This window comes from Procambarus clarkii, chromosome 64, assembly GCF_040958095.1.
Source record: "Procambarus clarkii isolate CNS0578487 chromosome 64, FALCON_Pclarkii_2.0, whole genome shotgun sequence".
Classification (NCBI taxonomy): domain Eukaryota; kingdom Metazoa; phylum Arthropoda; class Malacostraca; order Decapoda; family Cambaridae; genus Procambarus; species Procambarus clarkii.
The window spans coordinates 15,190,885-15,212,447 of NC_091213.1; the positions used below are offsets into that span (position 1 = coordinate 15,190,885).

At 46.4% G+C, this 21,563-nt stretch overlaps 1 protein-coding gene across 1 annotated transcript in view; it reads right to left on the bottom strand.

The window, feature by feature from the left end:
• LOC123769005 (uncharacterized) overlaps window positions 1–12,710 on the bottom strand; it is a 312,934-nt gene extending 300,224 nt beyond the window's left edge. The window contains exon 1 of the mRNA XM_069309225.1: window positions 12,686–12,710. The gene's annotated coding sequence lies outside the window, so the exon portion shown is untranslated. The remainder of the gene's footprint in view (window positions 1–12,685) is intronic.
• Between the last annotated feature and the right edge of the window lie 8,853 nt (window positions 12,711–21,563).

Below are 21,563 nucleotides of genomic sequence, written 5' to 3' on the forward strand. Positions count from 1 at the left end.
TGACACTGGAGGACACGCTAATACATCCTCTCTTAGTGCAATGGAACCGGAGGAGACTAGGCAACTTGAGGTCTATAAATATTGTGCAGATGCGAGCCTTCTCCGGGTTACGAGCGCGCGCCACCATAACCTCCTACTCCGCTGCATTGCCTGGACAGCATGAATATAAAGTGGAAGATTACCGAGGAGTTTAGTCTCATGTTTATTGCCGTAACAAACCGTGGCTCACAAGATGATAAAGTGACTGTCGTGTATCACTATTGAGCACCTCTCTCCTTTCCGTCTGACTGCTCCTCCGTGTTCCAGGGATGAGTCTCTGTTTTCTATTGTGAATTCATGAGTAATGGCCACTTTTGTTCTCATTTTCTGTGAAGTCTTCGGCAAGTTTTTGGGGTTTGGTGTTGGGCTTAAGGCTTATCAACCTCTGGAGAGTTATTAGGCCACCACAATACGTCTCTTGACAAACCAGCAAGCATACTTTAGTTCTGGACCATGTTCAGAAGTAAAGTACACTCACATTATATATACACCGAGAACCGGTTTATAATGTACTTATTGGGAATTGTAATGCATTTTATATACATTTTTATGTATTTATAATACATTTGAAAAGAAATCTGCGTTTTAATTGGAATGGTTTTTCCAATTAGATATACTTCCTTCACCCCATAATATTTCAGGACATTTGCATGCTTTAAACATCTGCATAATCTTCCACTTCTTTAAAAATGAGAACACGCAAGGGAACATATACTCTGACAGGTGTATACAATGTTTCTCGGTGAACATACACGGGTAACTCTAGTCCTGAACAATGTTCAGGACCAAAATAAACTTCCTGGATGCTCGGTACAAGCTTTTGTGGTGACCTTAGCAACCCTCGAGAGGTTGCTAGTCCCTAAGCCCACACCACAGACACAAAAGAGGAGACAGAGAGGGGCAGAAACAACGACTCCCAGCTGATCTACTGCGACTAGGCAACAATAGCAACACAAAAAAGGACGTCCTTGAGTTTCTGCCGCTGATGAGACAACCCGACATGGGAAAGCTGACACCGGGGAGGAGATAGAAGGCCACTCGAGATAAGCGCTACCCTGGGAGAGGCTCCCAGGGTGGGAGGGACGATGATGGTGGAGAGGGGCGTTGACGGTGGGAGGGGTTTTGACGGTGGAATAGTGAGGAAGACTTTGCGTGACGAGGAAGACGTTGCCTGAGCATGACGGCGGAACACAGTAGGGACGCGTGGAATTACGTTTTGGACCGTATTTTTGTTATGATCGTTATTAAACGTTTCCTTCCATTCCACCCCCTCTTCTTTACCCCTCTCCTCACACCCCGCTCTCCCCCTTCCTTCTTTTCCCGTCCATCTCATTTTTCCTTAATTCCCTCCCCTCCCCTTCATTCCTCCCCAGAGAGTGACTATCTTGCCCTGATGAAGGCGAATTAAGCGCGTTCGGCATTTTTTTTATTTTTTTTAAATGTGATTTTTCCGCATACTTGGAACAGCGTTTTTGTGATCGTTGTTGTGTATATATATATATATATATATATATATATATATATATATATATATATATATATATATATATATATATATATACAGTATATATATATATACAGTATATATATATATTATATATATATAATGGTTCCCAAGCCAATATACAACCGAAAACTCTTAACCACTGAAGGATTCGAATCCGGTCAGCCATGGTCTCCATGCCGCCAGGAGTCCAGTACTGTAACCACTCGGCCAGTAATTGTCTTAACAAGTCGTGGGAAGTCTAACTGAGACCTACAGCACCCGACAACACTCCAGGCACTACTGGCGTGAAACATTCAAGCTTCACGCACACTTGATGCTCATGCAAACACGAACCAGCTCAAACACACGTGCAAGCTCCGGACGTTTGTTTGCCCTAATGACCACACCCAGTGGTTATTGGGAACCTGGTTGGAAACCGAATTGCAGGTCGTGTTCCAGGGAAATCTTTTAGAGGAAAGGCTGAAGATGAGCTATATGAAGAGAAAGCTCTATAAGTCTGTTAACAAGAGTCAGAGGTCTCCTCTACCTTTGTAAAGCTAGTAGGGTAAGACTTAAAATGACCTTATTGAAAGGGAAATTTTAGGCCTGCCAGCAGAGTCAAAAGTCGTCCACTCTTGTATCCACCCTTTACAAAAATAAAAATAAAACACTGGCCTTAATATGACAGACTATATAGCCAGCCTATACCTCGTTCACGTCCCCAGCAGGAGGCGAGGCTGGCTGTTACATTCTTGTCGCTTCCAGGAGCTCCCTAACGCAAGACACGGGAAGACGAGTCCTCTTCATCCAGCCACAACGCCTCCACGACCATCAACCCGGCGGGAGAAGCGGCCTGCGGGAGATTTGTGTTCATCCCCTTATTCCGGACAAGAGGGCGACGCGGGGGAGAACTGATGGACGGACCTCTGACCTCCTCCACTAGAGCGTCGTCAGCAGCAGCCACGCCTCCACCATTACCCTGAAGGAGGTGATACACGCGCGCGGAGACCTGGTTTACTTCGTCGTCCCGGCCACGGGAAACTATGAGGAAAATGTTGTAGGAAAAGGCAGGGAGGAGAACTGACTTGGTTGTGATGGGTAAGGACCCTTACCTCTCCTCCTCCTGAGGTGGGGGTGATGGGGTTGGGACCCTCTTACTTCTGGGACGACCACGACCACTCCATCAGGCGACCACCCCACCAGGCGACCACTGCACCAGGCGACCACTCCACAAATCACATCAGCGAGATTTACAGTCAACAAGCCCCCCCCCCTAAAAAGCGATCAACTCCGCGAGTCCACAAAGTGTTCCAGCAGCACAAACCAAAGTCCACAATATTACGAAACTACACAATCTTTGACCAAGGGTACACAAAGGTCCATAGACCACAAACCCCTATAACAAGCAACAACATAATCTGCAGTTCACAGACCCCTCTAACAAGTAACAACAACAACAACAAAAACCTATCAGACCACAATAGGGTTTCCAGCGGCTTATAAACATGTTCACTTACCCACATCAAATCTCCATCATGGAACAAGCCTCTATGTTCTTCACACTTCACCAAGCCACACACATTCCAAGCCACACACACTCCACCAAGCCACACACTCCACCAAGCCACAGATTACTTCAAGCAACAAACCAACCCGGAACTCCACCAATTAAGCAACCCCATAACACCAGATGTGGTTCTTCCCATTAACTCGCCCTCCGAAGTACCTCTCTGACGAAGACGAGGCAGGGGAGCTCCAGGGACAGGTGGACGAGAACGTCCTCTGGAGGCTCCGGGAGGAGGGTGAGAACCCAAGAAATTTCCCTTGTTGAATAATATATGTAAAATGTTGGGTTTTATCGGTCCTTGTTACGACCCGGATCCAGCGTCCGAGCCTGGAGCAGTGACAAACACGCCATCTGTGGGTCAGCTCCCGAAACCCCCGCCAAACGAACGACGACACCTAGTGAGGACAGCGTGTACTGGCCTCGAGGACCAGTTTCCAGTCTGGTTCAGCGCTCAACACCGCCGCTCCTGACCTCTGGTGAGGTGGTGCTCCGACGACAGCGCCATCTATGGAGTGGATATGTCGGGCGTTTGTATCTGAGCCTGTGAGTGTGGTGTATTAGTGTCCCGGTTATTAATGACGTGTCTGCTTACAGAGCCGACCTGGGACCACTGTGTTGAAGGTGGAGTCAGTCTACCCGAGGCAGCCAGTCTCCATACTGTGAAGTTTGCTGCAGCTGTTGTGACGTCGTCCCCCCGGAAGAACACTGTGGTGTGTTAAGCCTGCCAGTGGAGTGGCAGTGAAAGGATTTACCCGGGACCGACGGTTGGAGACGATAATCCACTGGGGTATTGAGGACAGGAGGGTGATTGGTGATATCACACGAGACTCCTGTCTAGGGCATACCCCTTTTATCGTTCGTGGAGTGGCCGTACCAGCCTTGGTGGCTCAGTACCTGCCAGCAGACCTGCTGGATGTGTGGTTGACGGCCTCCACGACGGTGCCCCCAGTGGACCTGTGTTGTGGCTGACCTGTGGCCAGGGTAGACTCGGCGTTCTCAGAGGACACGTCTTGAGGCCACGAAGAAAGCACCGCGGACTCAGCATCTAGCTTCGAGGATCCATAGTCTCCAGCAGAAGACTACAGTGTTGATCCCCTTTGTGAAATGTTAATACCCCTCCCCCTTGTGTACGTTTTACTTTTATATATTTAAATGGTGAAGGTTATATTATATTATATTAAGTTCTTACCTTTCTTTCCCTACTCCCTTTAAGTTACTTGCGTCACGGATCGCATCCCTTGATAGCCTCTACTGGCTTGGGGCCGGATATATATCTTCCTCTAACTACATCAGAGTAAGAACCCCGTTGCGTCCCGAGAGGGCCGTAACATAATTGGCATCCCCAGCGGGATCCGTCCCCTTGTTAAGTATGTTTGACAGGGGTGGTGAAGTGGCGTAATCCCTGTATATAATTCCCCCTGTGTGACGATTGTGACGTTATACGTCCTGTGCGGTGCTCAGTGACTAAGTGCGATATTGTGCAGTGCGGTGCTCGCTGTGATTAAGCGATTAAGTGCAATATTGACTAGTGCGGTGCTCAGTGATTCAGTGCAATATTGTAGAGCGAAGTGTTCGCTTGGATTCAGTGCAATATTGGGTAGTGTGGTGCCCGAAGTGATTACGTGCAATATTGGCAAGTGCAGTGTTTGGTGCGATAAAGTGCAATATTGGCGTAGAACAGTGCTCGGTGCGTTAAGTGCTAACGTGTAAGCAGTGTGTTAAGTGCTAAGTGTTCCATCTGTGACAATGGCAGACAAAGCTACCATCGATGATCTGGACGAGGTTCAGGCTTTTCTGAACAGAGAGGATTGTCTTGCCAGATTAAAATATCTGAGCAAACCAGAGCTTGTACTAGTGAGCGCCTACCTGGAGATCAAGATCCGCGCCAGTGATTCCCGTGTGGAAATATTGTCCAAGGTTCACCGGCACTTAAAGGCAGAAGAGAAACAGGAAGGCGAGACTCCTAGTACAAAGGAAAGTGCAGACATAGCTTCCACGGAAAAGGAAGATAAGGGCAGCGACGTTGACAGTGATGCAGGCGAGCTTAATATCAGCTTCCTAACAGTCAAGATGCGTGCCCTAGAGATCAATCGTGAAATAGAATGGAAGAAATTAGAAATGGAACGAGAGAGACAAGATAAAGAATTAGAGATGAGACGTTTAGAATTAGAAGAAAGGAAAGCAGAGAGAGAGAGAGAAGAGAAACGAGAAAGAGAAAGAGAAGAACGAGAAAGAGAAAGAGAAGAACGAGAAAGAGAAGAGAAACGAGAGAGAGAAGAACGAGAAAGAGAAGAGAGACGAGAGAGAGAAGAACGAGAACGAGAGAGAGAAGAACGAGAGCGAGAAAGGGAGGAAAGAGAGAGACAACATGAACTAGAAGTATTGCGATTAGGCGGTGGTCGGAGGCAAACAACGGACACCAGTAGCTTCGATCCGGTACGCAACATCAAAATGGTCCCCAAATTCCATGAGAAGGAGGTGTCAAAATTCTTTGCAGCCTTCGAGAAAGTCGCTGCCTCTTTGGAGTGGCCAAGGGAGAATTGGGCCATCATGATACAGTCAGTCTTGACTGGGAAGGCCCAAATTGCCTACTCTACGTTATCCCTTGACGACTCCAGCGATTATGACAAGGTGAAGAAAGTTGTGCTCATGGCGTACCAATTGGTACCTGAGGCTTATAGGCAAAAGTTCAGAAACCTGAAGAAGACCTCAGAGCACACTTTTACCGAATTCGCCACAATCAAGGAGCGACTTTTCCAGGAATGGTGTGCCTCTCGGAAGGTGGAGACCAGGGAAGACCTCGAACAGCTGATTCTGCTCGAGGACTTCAAGGATTGTTTATCTGGAGACCTCAAGACGTACTTGGAGGAACAGCAGGTAGAGACCTTGAGTGCAGCAGCCACCATGGCTGAAGAATACATCCTGACTCATAGGCCGTCTGCTAAGTACGTCCCGAGGAATTACCAGCGCCGGTTTGACAGACCTCACGACGAAGAAGAAGAAAGACCCGTCCCACGAAGTGCTAAGAAGACGCCCCCAAGTAGCCCCCGAAGAACAAGTCCCAGTAGTCCGAAACACCGTAGTCCAAGAAGGAATATGGTGTGCTGGACTTGTGGGCAGAAAGGGCACATAGCTGCTAGGTGCCGAGGTAGAAGAGGTGGCAGTGCACGAAGGGAGGTGATGTTGGTGAGCTGTGTTACATCACCAGTAGGAAACCAGTCTACGACGACGCAGGAAGGACCAAGTTTGTTGGCCCCTCACACTTCAACCGGGTATGTAACGAGTGATCATACTGGTAGATCAATTGTAGTGCTCAGAGATAGTGGAGCAGCCCAGTCCCTGATCGTGAAGAGCTCGTTACCCGAGGGAGTAAGTGTGGATGGGAGACCAGAGGTGATCCTGGTTGGGTTTCCTAGGACGCAGTACATCGCCCCCTTAGTGCCAGTACATCTTGATTCGCCTTATTTCAGCGGCACATGTGAGTTGGCAGTAGTCGATACCCTCCCTGTGGTTGGGATTGACGTGGTACTAGCCAACGACTTGGTGACCGATTGGAGCACCAATCGTCCCAAGGTTGCGGACGAGTCTACCAGAACAGCAAGGTCGGAGGTGACAACAGGCAATGGTAATGTCCAGGTAAAGACAGACCCGGATTTGAACATGTTTAATTTGTCCTCTCACCCGCAGATCGATGATATTCTAGCAGTGTCCCCTGATTCTCTCGACGAGGAACATGAAGTTAAGAAGGCAGAGGTACCTGAGCAAGAAGAGAGGCCTTGTGTGCGGGCACCCACGGATACCAACGAGTCTGGAGCAAAGGCGGATGTGTGCTTGCGGTATGGCAAGTTACAGCGTGTAGTGGACCAGCCAGGGATTCCCCAGACGTCAGAGGTATGTGAGGTGTGTTCAAAAGGTCTAGTGCCCTCTTCTGTCCAAGCCAGGCTAGTGGATGGCGCCGGCTATGGACATGACAAGCTCAGGAAACTTATCCCTCGAATTGCCAAATGTTTCCTACCGGTATTTTGTTTTGTTCTCCTATGTGTTCTCTGTGTTCTCAGTAAGGACCGGTGGACGACCCGACGAATGATGGCTCCCATGAACATCGCGAAGAGGTCCCAGGGATTGGAGATTTGTACTGCAAGTGTTGCAGTTGAAGAAGGGACCTGGGAGGTAATAGATGATACAGGAGGTACGATATGTGATAATGTGAGTGACTGTTTCCGACAGGTTGACACCCCCCGCGTGACTGCTGAGCCTCAACACAGCGTTATACGGAACGTTGGTCGACCTGACGGGGGCAGAGCGAATGCCATCTTCGGTGAGCAAGCAGCCCTGTTGGGACTAGGTGTGGACCTAGTAGAGTATGCTGTAAGTACTGTTTTACTCGCGGTCGCTATCACTCTGAATTATCAGACCCCTGTATTCCAGGTTCCTGTCTCCCTGAAGGACCATCGGACCGGTACCAGAAATGCCGTCTGTGATCAGCCATCATCGGTGCCACGACATAGGAAAGTGTCGAGTCACCCCAGATCGTGTCGAAACCAATCCGTACTCGAGAGATGTGAGATGACGCCCCTGCTTGACATCGCAGTGGAGACGTGGAAGATTACGTCAGGCAGATCATTGCCTTCTATCTGCAAGTTCCCGTTGTGCCGGATATGGCTAGTAGAAAAGTTCTGTGGACAAGACAGCCTCATCACTCCAGTTCATAGTATAAGTAAGTCCATTTGGAGTTGTGTTGCCCTGCTAATTTGGTTTGTGTTTTTTATAGAACCCCAAACCAAATTCTTTTTGGTGGGGAGGTGTTACGACCCGGATCCAGCGTCCGAGCCTGGAGCAGTGACAAACACGCCATCTGTGGGTCAGCTCCCGAAACCCCCGCCAAACGAACGACGACACCTAGTGAGGACAGCGTGTACTGGCCTCGAGGACCAGTTTCCAGTCTGGTTCAGCGCTCAACACCGCCGCTCCTGACCTCTGGTGAGGTGGTGCTCCGACGACAGCGCCATCTATGGAGTGGATATGTCGGGCGTTTGTATCTGAGCCTGTGAGTGTGGTGTATTAGTGTCCCGGTTATTAATGACGTGTCTGCTTACAGAGCCGACCTGGGACCACTGTGTTGAAGGTGGAGTCAGTCTACCCGAGGCAGCCAGTCTCCATACTGTGAAGTTTGCTGCAGCTGTTGTGACGTCGTCCCCCCGGAAGAACACTGTGGTGTGTTAAGCCTGCCAGTGGAGTGGCAGTGAAAGGATTTACCCGGGACCGACGGTTGGAGACGATAATCCACTGGGGTATTGAGGACAGGAGGGTGATTGGTGATATCACACGAGACTCCTGTCTAGGGCATACCCCTTTTATCGTTCGTGGAGTGGCCGTACCAGCCTTGGTGGCTCAGTACCTGCCAGCAGACCTGCTGGACGTGTGGTTGACGGCCTCCACGACGGTGCCCCCAGTGGACCTGTGTTGTGGCTGACCTGTGGCCAGGGTAGACTCGGCGTTCTCAGAGGACACGTCTTGAGGCCACGAAGAAAGCGCCGCGGACTCAGCATCTAGCTTCGAGGATCCATAGTCTCCAGCAGAAGACTACAGTGTTGATCCCCTTTGTGAAGTGTTAATACCCCTCCCCCTTGTGTACGTTTTACTTTTATATATTTAAATGGTGAAGGTTATATTATATTATATTAAGTTCTTACCTTTCTTTCCCTACTCCCTTTAAGTTACTTGCGTCACGGATCGCATCCCTTGATAGCCTCTACTGGCTTGGGGCCGGATATATATCTTCCTCTAACTACATCAGAGTAAGAACCCCGTTGCGTCCCGAGAGGGCCGTAACAGTCCTGTTTAGTGGTGAAGTCTCCTTCAGTTTCACCTTCAGTGTCACCTTCAGCAGTGCCATCCTGCCATCCACTTGCTCGTCCTCCTTCAGCACTTCAGCGCCTCTTTTCATATCTCTCAGAGCAGCGCGACTCTCCATGTATCTTATTTTGTATAGTATAACCACGCCGTTCATGCACAAGAGGAATGAGAGGAGTGAAAGGAGGAGAGCGTGAGTGTGAGGAAGGAAAGGCGTTAAAGAAATCAGGAAAGAGTGACTGCAGATAGTAACGTGAAGGAGAACGTGCAAAAATAATTTACGAGACTTTACTGAACGCGTGAAGCAAAGACGTCCGCAACATGTCTAAAACTGCAAGCAGCGAGACCAGGGGAGGGACAGCACCGCTCCTGTGCCAGGTAAATCCACTACGGGGTCACCATAGCCCGTGCTACCTGCCCCGCTCCTGTGCCAGGTATGTTACTGGCTCACCATAGCCCATGTTACTTGCTCCGCTCCTGTGCCAGGTAAATCCACCACAGGCTCACCATAGCCCGTGCTACTTGGAACTTGTTCCGAGTAGCTGGATCTATAACAACAACAACCAGGGGAGGGAGAGAGTGACCGTTGTAGGGAGGAAGAGGCTGACAGTTAAAGAGGGGAGGTAATGTTGACTTAGAGAGGGAGGGGGGGGGGGGAGGCGGTTTAGCTATAAACACACAATATAGAGGTAACACCCATAACATGAGAAAACTGCGAAAGCATAAACCAGAACCAAAGGTTGGACGAGAGCCGCCAGTTCTCATACATTGTCGAGCACACCTTAATACATTGTGGACAAAATGTGGACGTCAAGGAACATTTTCATATCTTCACTGTGAAACATTTTGAGACAACATCCCCGGTGCAACCATGCAACATCCCCGATGTTGCATGGTTTGGCAACATCGAGTGGCAATACCACAACAGCCTTTCAACATTGCTAATAACCAAAATGACAGCAACAATATCCATTACGTATGTATCCAACTGCAAACCAATACCAGAGCCATGTTTTCTGCTTACAACATTTTTGTGTTGAAAAACTATCAAAAGGAAAAAACAAAACAGAAGGAATATTTGTGATTCATGCAGGCTGGTCTCGTGTCACTCGCAGGGAAATACAAGAATCTGGGAAACACAAACAACAAGGCGAGAAAAGCGAAGAAAAACACTTAGGACAAATATGAGGGTGTGTCTGAAATCCAGCACACGGCCGGCTGGTTCCAATAATATCCCCGCCATGAATTCTCGCGTCCAGGGACCGTGAAGGCGGGAAATTGGCTGGTCACGGAGCTGCATCTAGCATATATAAGATATTCCTCTGCACATATATATACATATATATCCCTGCACGAATCTTTTATATACACATATAACCTTGTATGAATTGTATTTTTTATATAAATTTTGAATTGCATGTTATGTAAAATAGCTTAAATATTTACAAATATTGAAGCAACATTTACTTTGGGTTAATTAAAACACTATATTTTGAATAGTAATTTTTTATAATGTATAATAAATATATCTCCAAAACAATTTGAAACAAAATTACAAAATGCAGTAGGTTAAATACAGACTGGAATCAAATTTAGGATCCAACAACTTTCTTGATCTTTATATTGTGTGGTTATAACAGTAGTTGAGCCATAGACGTTTGTCAGCACAACACACACACACCAGAAACATTGACAAAAGATACTGGAAACCCATTCCTCTTGCTTTACCTGATATATATATATATATATATATATATATATATATATATATATATATATTCTTTTTGAATATGTTTTACAGTACTAATAATTGCCTCATTTTCTACTGGTTGATTTATGATATGCATGATTGTCATTTGAGGCTGAGTGAAGGGGAATGATGCCTCCAGAATTTTTTCTTCAGTGGTGTAATACACACAAAGCAGCTCGCTGGGAGTGACAGACCCGTATAAACGTCTATGTTAAAACATGGGTTTATGCAGTCCTTAAAACCCGGGTCTTATACTGTTAGCTCTATGATAAAACCCTCATTAACACGCGGATTTGTTTGCTCTTTGAAGTGCCATTGTGTATCATTACCTCCCCGGCGGAGTGGTGGCGCTGACTGGGCGGGGTACCCTGTGCCAGTGTGCTGAGCTGGGAGCTTCACCCAGGCTTGTGCAGCGCCCGTGTTGACTCGGCAACTAGTCTCACGCCAAGGAGAAAACTGCACGATTTGCAACGTTTTAGGCCATCAAGCAATTTCCGCGCGCATGCCTGTATGTGTACTCACCTATTTGTGTCTGCTGGATCGAGCATTGGCTCTCGGATCCCGCAATTCCATCCAGTTGCTTAGGTTATCTTAGTACATACATTTAAATATCGAGCTAACACAAATTCATTTCTCTACAAACTACAAATTCCTACTTATTGTAATCAATAGCCATCATGGACATACGTAACTCTCTAAATATATATACAAACACTTACCTTAGACCATGGTATAATATTAGTACTAGAAGTCACTGCTTTAACAATTGCTATTTTTCCTTCGATTCATTTTATGTCAAATTATGCCTCGCACGAGGCTGCTGCTCTAGTCTTGGTTAATCTTGCTGGGCGCGGGTCATATAATCATTAATGTTAAACGATAAATATTGATAAACATATACGAAAGAACTAGTAAACATACTCGACTCCATTCACGGCGTCAAGTATATATACAGTTACAATGGAATCCTTAAATAATCAGATAAAGATGTCAAGCAATCCCTGTGGATCAACTGCGGATCAATCCTCCTTTTAATCAGGTAAATCTCTTCTGTGGCTAATTATTATCCTGCAGGTCAACTGGAGAACCATCATCCACTGGTCCTCAAATACGAGCTCTTCTCAGCTGCCACACACGAACCTGTAATTTTATTCAACAAAAATAATCATCCATAAACAACAAGAAAACAACTTACTAGCCTCCATCGTACTATTATCCCGTAATTTTCCAATATGACTCCATAATCACTATATACATGACTAATTAAGGTATGCAAATATCACTATATATCACTGATCACTTCTACTGACTGTGCATGACAAAGTAAAGGCACTTACCGCAAGGCTGAGGGCGCCTCGACGCTTGTCTCCATAATTCAAGATGATGTCTGGGGTGTACCTTCTTCATCTGTCACCCGGTCTTCATATATGACAAACTTCTTCTAGGTTTACCACAGTGGATACCACTGAACAATAACCTCACTGGCTTCAGTCACTCCTGGTTCCACAAGTTGAGGCTGGCACCGCAATCGTCCCTCACTTTCCTGACAGAACTTGTCTCTGCCACAGTTCACGGCACTTCCTTCACTAAGACACTAAAACTGTACTCTGGTCCAAGTAGCAGCACGGCGTTGCGTGCGTACTCTTTGACTCCATACTTGCAAGTGACGTCTCCACCAATCCCAGAGCCCTTGCACATGACACGTCTTTCCTTCTCTCTCACTGGCTAAAGATGACATCGTCGAACTTCTTCCTCCTTGGGGAGATTCCCATGCCATCTTACTCTGCAAGTTAGATGTCCGTATGGCCGAGTGAAGACTAACTCTTATTCTATGCAGAACCTGGGTCATGAGGCAATTTAGGGTTCACAAGATCAGTCATATGCACCTGCTAATTATTACGTCAATGACCACTCACGGAATACATGACGTATATGAACGTCATGTATTCCGTGAGTTCATGACGTATATGAACGTAATCATCGTACTTACAGTTACTCTTGGAGTCTCTCTCGTCGGCGTTCTGTAAAAAGAGAAACGAATATGTGAGTATATTGTGTTGTTGATTTGTGTGTTGTACACAAATACATATATATAATAGTCTTTTTACTATATAGTTTTATATAGATATATTTACACATATATATCAATAGTCTTTTTATATCACAAGTGGTTCTCCAAGAGGTCCACAACAGTCTCTATACAGGCAGTTTATATCTATGGTGAGTCACACAGTTACTGATCCTGCTCCACATCCACCCAACTGGGCGGCAGCTTTACAGTCATGTGCAGGCTGCTCCTACAGTCAGCACACTTTGGATGCTTCGCTAAGATTCCTGGCAGCACATCATTATAAATCAAGTATTTACACACTTCTTTGACACTATTGATGGTGTCAAAGAAATGTGAAATCTGAATTCCGCGATTTTTTCACATTCCATTATATAGTGACGCAAATTATGCGAATAGTTTTGCTGACAGTTTTCTCTCTCCAACACTCACTCCCCAACACTCCACCACTCCGCTCCCCACTACTCGCTAACACCAGACCTTCCCGCAAACATTCTTGGTATAGTGAAAATACCAGAAGTGATGAAGTAATTCTTTGGTGACACACACACCCACGCATACACGCGCACACAAGCATGCATACACGTGCCCACAAGCAAACATACATGCGCACACAAGCGTGTGTATGCGTGCTTGACGCATACACACTTCAGTGCATACACGACGACCGTCGGGAATGGTGTATCTCTGGCCTCTAGTTTCACCCGTCAGCGTAGCCGCTTCTCCTGTTTCAATTATCCATTATTTCTATAAAGACGGGTCGGGATTCATCGAGTTTCTGATTTTACTGCTAAGAAACCACGGTATTCCACAGCGAATTTTTGGGCACTGTCAGTCCACATGCAGCTGGTGCAGTTTCCCTTACGATAATTACACACTCAGGCCTGTCCTGGGACACTTATCTTCATCTGATCTCCCTCGATTAATCAGGGCTCTGTCACGGGTCTCTGATCAATTACCGCCAGTGAGGAGTGATCGGTCGGCGACACCGCCGTCGCCGCCTCCAGCCCCGCCTCCAGGGCCTCGCTCCAGGTACCCTCGCTAAGTTAATCCTCTGATCAGTAGTGGATGGTTCGGCTTCTGAGTGGAGGGTGACTGTGTGTGTGTGTGTGTGTGTGTGTGTGTGTGTGTGTGTGTGTGTGTGTGTGTGTGTGTGTGTGTGTGATGGGGTGGGGCTGGGCGGCGTGTGTTACAGTGGGAAATTGAAATTGAAATTGAAATTGAAATAAGTTTATTGAGGTAAAATACACACAAAGGGATGAGGTAGCTCAAGCTATTCTCACCCCATTCAGTACAACGTGTTAATATATACATAGACACACATCACAAATAAACATATTACCAAACATTCTGAGAGGTAAACATATACATTTCCTCCTTCACAAGTAGTATGGTATCAGACGTACACACAAATACTTTTATGACCTAGGTATACTGTATAGACAATTTGCAAGACACCTGCAGATAATTCAACAAAATATTACAATCTTGGTGCAAAATTCTTATATCTCTCAAGAATATCATCAACCTTTCCGTTGTGACACATCCAGGCTATTTGTTCAGGAACAGTCCTTATCTCAGTGTTTCTATATACATTAATCAACGGACAATCAAGAATATAATGGGCAAGGGTGTGAGACCTTAACATACCACATAGTTTACACTTCGTATCATTATCATGAACATCTATCCCATCCAGTTACAGTGGGGCTAAATTGGTTTTGTGGGGTGGGAAAGGTATAATAGGGCGGGGTTGGATATATTGGGGGTAGGATTGAGTGGGGAGGCGGCGTGGAGCCGAGGAAAGGGAAATACGGGTTGGGAAACAGGTAAGTCACAGGTATACCCCGCCAACCCAATCAAATACAAAACCTAAGCCAGAATAACAAATATGACGCCACAGTGACTTCACAAACCTTTTCAGCATATCCCATATAAGACACTAAATTGTATCTCTTCTTTTCATTAGGTTAGGTTAGGATAGAATAGGCTGGACTGAGTTGGGTGAGATCGGGTTGGGTTTGGTTTGCTTAAGTTTGCTGAGGGGGCTAGGGAGGGGCTAGGGAGGGGAGGAACGCAGAGGGCAGTGGGGATGGGATATGTGATATTGTTTGGTGAATATATGTGGACAGGGATCGGAAGGATAGGCCGAGAGGCTGGCAAGAGAGTCCTGGTGTGAACAGTGTCCAGGCGGGCGCGTCTCTGAACACCTTCCTAATACAGCTCATTTGTTTACATTATCGACCAATTCGCTTAAAATCCCTCATCACTCTTGGCCCTCACCCATGACCCCTGACCCTCACCCTTGACTATCACACCCTGCCCCCCCCCCCTTCTCCAGCAATATTCCAGAAAGCCCAATCTTCCGATATGTACAATATTCCGCGAGTAAACATGGATAGATAATATCCCAGCTAGATAGATACATGTACACATGTATCTATCTGATATGTAAACAGGCGAGTTTACATATCAAAATAATATAATTCCCCATTGTAAAGTAATGAAAACTTTGAATAATGCAATGTTTGCTGGTAACATGAGCTGTAAATCACTAGGAACACTGACTGTAATTTAAGCAAATTATGTATTTTGTAATTGTGTGTGGCATAAAGTAAATAGTGGTTTGGAATTATTCTGGACTATCATACAGGGTACGTTGTATGCTCATTTTATATTTGTTTTCTGTCATGAGTTTGTGATTCACAAGTTTCTGTATATAATCTAACTCCACGACAAAAAAATTATAAATTACACCGGTATCTACTTTTTTTTAAGTCCATATATCTTTAAGATTTGGCATCTTTTCTGTATGAAGGTTTTCACGACTCGGGGATCAACGGTCAACATTTTAAGCTAGTCAAAGTACAACATCCAAGTCCATGCGGGAAAAGTACTGAATACTAATAACGATTAATCTTATGTGGAAATTTGAACACAGGAAGAAATGGCAGATAGTGATTGATTCAGTGGTAATTAGATTGATATTATTTGACCAACAGCTGCGTATGGCATACTGACCAACAGCTGCGTATGGCATACTGACCAACAGCTGCGTATGGCATACTGACCAACAGCTGCGTATGGCATACTGACCAACAGCTGCATATGGCATACTGACCAACAGCTGCGTATTCCTCAGAAACTTGGACAAAGGGGCTTCCCGGGCCCTATATACAGCGAAGGTGAGACCCAGTCTTGAACATGCAGCCCCAGCATGGAACCTTTGCCATGAAAACGGCCAAGGAGAAACTAGAAAAGGTCCAAAGATATGCAACGAGACTCGTTCCTGAGCTGAAAGGTTTGGAGTATGAGAAAAGACTAAGAACTGGACCTTACCACACTGGAAGAAAGGAGAGATAAGGAGGGACATGATAACTACAAGATTCTAAGCGAAAATGATATAGCAGAATTATTCACAGCTAGGAACAGCGGAACGAGGGGTCAGAGGTGGAAACTAACGACGCAAATGAGTCACAGAGACGTCAGATAGAACTTTTTTTTAGTGTTAGTGTTGTCAATAAGTGCAACAGCTTAGACGTAGAAGTCATTGAAGCTAATTCCTTAGAAAATGATATATGTAAATATGATAACAGCGTGAGAAATGAGTCATTGCATTAATCTAAGAATGTTTGGAAGGCGGGACTAGGAGCCTAGCTCGACCCTGCAAGCACATTAGGTGAGGACATCTACACAAGTACACACAAAGTACACCCATATATACACCAGCATCATACACCCACCTTCTGCTGCACAGTCACTTGTGTATATACAACTCCAACACTCCACCTTTGACTACACAAATACACAGCTTAAACACCAGCGCCAACACCTCCCAGACCAAGCACGGCACACACATTTAAACACACATACACACAAACGGACACATACACGCTAATACGAAGTTAAATTCACTTACAGACTAACACTCAGGACACGTTGTCGTCCGAACCCTTCCTCTTAACCCCCCCCTCCACACACACACACACACACACACACACACACACACACACACTTCACCCTGCACGCACAAGTTATCCTGCACCCACTTCGGCTCTTGTTGGTTGTCGCAATGACTCCTGTGGAGTCTGAAATGTGGGTTTCATTGTTCATGGAGTCCATAGAGTGTTTTCTGACTTATTTCTTGGGGCAGCACAAAACGTCCACCAGACTGTGCGACACAGTGGTTGCAAGGATCAGGTTGGCTTACCGTTACCTGTGGCAGGTGGCTGCAGGTGACGGATCTCCCAATCCTGAGCACTCCAGGTGCAAACTCTGTGAGCAGGAACTTTTCAGACCAGTTGGCATGGGGTACCTGGAGCTTTGCAATTACTTTATTCACTCTCGTGTTCTTGAAGATATCCTCATATTGCACCCAAAATTTGCCAGTGCAGGCTACTAAACATATGGCCCCTGTATGACTAACCATCCTGCGAGATGGGGACTTTTAGTACCACTGCTACCTTATTCACTCTTGTGTTCATGATATCCTCATAATGCACCCAGAGTCTGCCAGTGCAGACTACTGATCACATGCCTCTGTATGACTAACCATCCTGTGTGATGGGGATATTTTACCACCAGGTAACTAGTTTTTTGACTCACACTGTACTCCCCTTCATATAGCCTAGGTAGTTGTGTTAACACGACGGGGTGTTATCTTGTGTTAGGAGACGCTAGAGCCAAGACGGATCAGGATCCGCTTATTTCCATCACAGTCGGCTAGAACCTCACTCCCACACCGGGATATTATCCTACCTCCATCCCAGGCTGGATATAACACTCTCTCTCTCCCCTTCCCTTCCCTTCCTTCTTTCTTCTGTGTACATCCCTTCCTTCCTACCTCTTCCCTGTTCCTTACAGACCTCATTTGCTTTTTCATTCTATCACCGCTTCGTGATTTTCGTCTCTTTGGTCATTTCTTTTTATCATTACTCACTATCTTCCAAGCCTATCCGAAACTCACTCCCCATCCTAATCTTATCCCATCGTAGGCTTATGCCATCCTAAGCTTAGTTCACCCTAAGCTTAGTTCACAGAAGTTTGCGCAATACTAAGTTCACCCCATCCTAAGCTCAACCAGTCCTAACCTTACCGATCGTACCCCAACCCCATCCTAAGTTCACTCCATCCCATCCTTAACCTTATCCATCCTAGCCTTATCTCATTCTAAGCTCACTCAATCCCAAATCCATTCCCCTTCTTCATTTCCCTACCTCTCTCTTCCTCTCGCTGCATGTTATCCCACCACATAATCTCCATCCTCGTCTTTCCATCAGTAAAGAGTTGTGTCAACAACTAGAGCGCCAGGTAACAGCAGTGTCTACAGTCTGAAGGCCCAGGTAGCAGGTGTGTAATCAAGCGAGAACCCTAAGTAATAACCTGAGGTCACCTAGAGGCCTCTGGTGGCGTCAGAGGGAACCTAGAGGCCTCTGGTGGTCGTCATAGGGCACCTAGAGGCCTCTGGTGGTCGTCATAGGGCACCTAGAGGCCTCTGGTGGTCGTCAGAGGGCACCTAGAGGCCTCTGGTGGTCGTCAGAGGGCACCTAGAGGCCTCTGGTGGTCGTCAGAGGGCACCTAGAGGCCTCTGGTGGTCGTCAGAGGGCACCTAGAGGCCTCTGGTGGTCGTCAGAGGGCACCTAGAGGCCTCTGGTGGTCGTCAGAGGGCACCTAGAGGCCTCTGGTGGTCGTCAGAGGACCACCTGAGGTCAACTAGGGCCCCTCAAGGTAATTTGACGCACCTCAAATCAACTGTACGCCATCTGAGGCACCTGAAACCACCTCAGGTCACCTGATACGACCTAGATATCATCCGAGACCACCTGAAGGCCATCCTCTCTCTTCCTCCTCCATCCTTCTTCTATCCCCTCTCCTCCTGCTCTCCACCACCCACCTACATCACCTCTTCACGCCAGCCCGCTGCCCCTCCCGTGATGCAGATAGATCACATGTGAGACCCCACATGTTTCAAGACATGGCAGACGGTCTGGTAGGTAGAGTCACGTGTGTGCCAAGTGTCAGCCGAGCTCCAGCACCCGGGTGTTCCTCACCTCTTGGTGGGGGGCTGGGAGCGGCTGTTTAGTATGGGAGGTGGGAGGCTAGGATGAGGGCGAAATAAGAAAACTGGAATACTGAACAGAAGCCCGCTCCTGTGCCAAGTAAGTCCACTACGGGCTCACCATAGCCCATGCTACTTGCCCCGCTCCTGTGCCAGGTAGTTACGGGCTCACCATAGCCCATGCTACTTGCCCCGCTCCTGTGCCAGGTAGATACGGGTTCACCATAGCCCGTGCTATTTGGAACTTGTTCCCAGTAGCTTAATCTATAACAACAACATGAACAGAAGGCATATTGGCTCATACGAGGCATCTCTTGTCTATATCCATTTCATTCTTATTCATATGTCTCACCTACGCTTGAAACAATCCGGTAATTTGTTTCACAAATCAACAATCCTATTTCCAAACCAGAATTTATTCAGGTTGTATTAGAGAAAATAATTACTCCATAGAAATTATAAGGATAAATTTATCAGGTTTCTTGAATTATAATGTGACGTAGTTTGGCCGAGCTGGACAGTATAGCAAGGTATTGCTCGGTATAGCAAGGTATTGCTCGGTATAGCAAGGTGTTGCTCGGTATAGTAAGGACATTAGGAGAAAGCTTTAAGACAGGATGAGGTATAGCACTTGAAGAAAGAGACGTGGACAAGGATCTGGGTTGGGACGGAGTGAAGAGATGGTCCACAACTGCTCGAATCGTCGGGGATTGAACGCCGACGTGCAAGAAGCGAGGACGTCGATGTACATACCGGTCCGTGTGCTTAGCTAAGGGGACTGTGTGTATACTCACCTAGATGTCCTTGCAGGGCCGAGCTAGGCTCCTGGCCCCGCCTTCCGAACGTTCTAAGATTAATGCAATAATTCATTTTTTCACCCTTTATCATACTTAAATTAAAAATTTTGAGTCGAATTTGCTTCAACGAATCTACATCTAACACAAAGTTACCGGTTACAACCAATTACTATATTTATAAAATTTCAAGTTTACTTTAACTTTAGAAGACAAACCTAAAAACTAAATTTAGATTCATTACGTTTCGTTATTTTTAGCAATGGTTATATAATCTACTTTAAACTTTTATTGAAAAGTGCGCGTCTGACGGGCTGTAGCCAGATGGGCGATGATAGAGAGATTCGTCCACCAATTACCGGCTTTAGGATGAATTAAAAAAAATAACTGACAGGTTTTATTAGTTGACTGATTTTTTCCCGTGTGATGAGATTACTTTTAAATAAAATATTCGTTTTTTTTTTAATAACTTTTTTCAGTACTGGCTAAAAGTATCTCAAGGATTACTTTCACGACTAATTAGAAAAATTGAATTTAAGAGGATCAGATTAGCCTGTGTTGCCATACTGTGTTTCAAATATATTTGGGAAACAAGTGAAGCAATTTTTTTTCACAATTACTAAAGTTTTTGTGCTCAAGTTTTAAGTGAAGTTCTCGCACAGAACTGTGTACGTCAACATGTACAAGTGTCTGAGGATGATCGTTGTATAGCAGTCACACACACACACACACACACACACACACACACACACACACACACACACACACACACACACACACACACACACTCTGTAGATATGATATATTGATTTCCAATGTAGATATGATAGAGCCCAGTAGGCTCAGGAACCTGTACACCAGTTGTTTGACAGTTGAAAGGCGGGACCAAAGAACCAGAGCTCAACCGTCTGTCCCGACGAAAATGATTGGGCACGTTTCTTTTCACCTAATGCCTCTGTTAACCTAGCAATAAACAGGTACCCCGGGAGTTAGTCAGCATGTTGTGGGCTTACATCCTGGGGGAGGGGGTGTCAATAGTTCGACCTTAGGGGGGGCCACGATATAAGATTAACTTATATATATATATACACAGGCTGACTATCCTCGACAAAATAAATTATTTTCATTTAACTTATTTCTCCCCCCCCCCCTATCCCAACGTAAATCCCCCCTCCACCCACCCCCCTCTCTTCCCCCCCTCCCCCTCCCCCCACATAAGACCAACACCACCAAACTCGATGGAAAATTGAAACTGAGAGGTTAGCGATATATAAATATCTCACGGAGAGGGTGGGGGGTGTCAGGGGGATGAAGGGAGGCGCGAGTGGGGAAATTTGGGGAGGGTAAGCTGGGGAAGGTAGGGAAGAGAAGACAGGGCTGGATAGGGAGAGGAAGGGAAGGAAGCAGGGCTGGGAGGAAGGGTTGAGGGAGACATGGTGGAGAGGAAGCAGAGAGGGAAGTAGAGAATAAGGAAGGAAAGAGGGAGGGAGGGTGGAATGTTGGGAAGGGCGGAGATTGAAAGAAGGGAGGTAGGGGCGAAGGGCAGGAGGAAAGGAGGAGAGCAGAGGGCTGGCGGGAGGTAAGATTGATTGATTAAGGCAACCAGGAGGTGGCACGGGCATGAATAACCCGTAAGGGAGGTAAGGAGATCGCGGAGGGAGGAAGTGATCTCTCACACTTCATCCCTCAACGCCCAGTTATTAGACCATTCAGACCCGTTGGCATGAGGTACCTGGAGCTTTGCAATTTATTACCTCTCGTGTTCGTGAGGATATCCTCATAATGCACCCAAAGTTTGCCAGTGCAGCCTACTGATCACATGGCCCTGCATGACTAAACAGGAGATGGGGACATTTAAGCATCTTGCACACTAATGTAACCCTTCATATAGTCTGGGGGTAGCTGCTCAGATGCAGATCTATATATCAATAAGAAATCATCATACTCC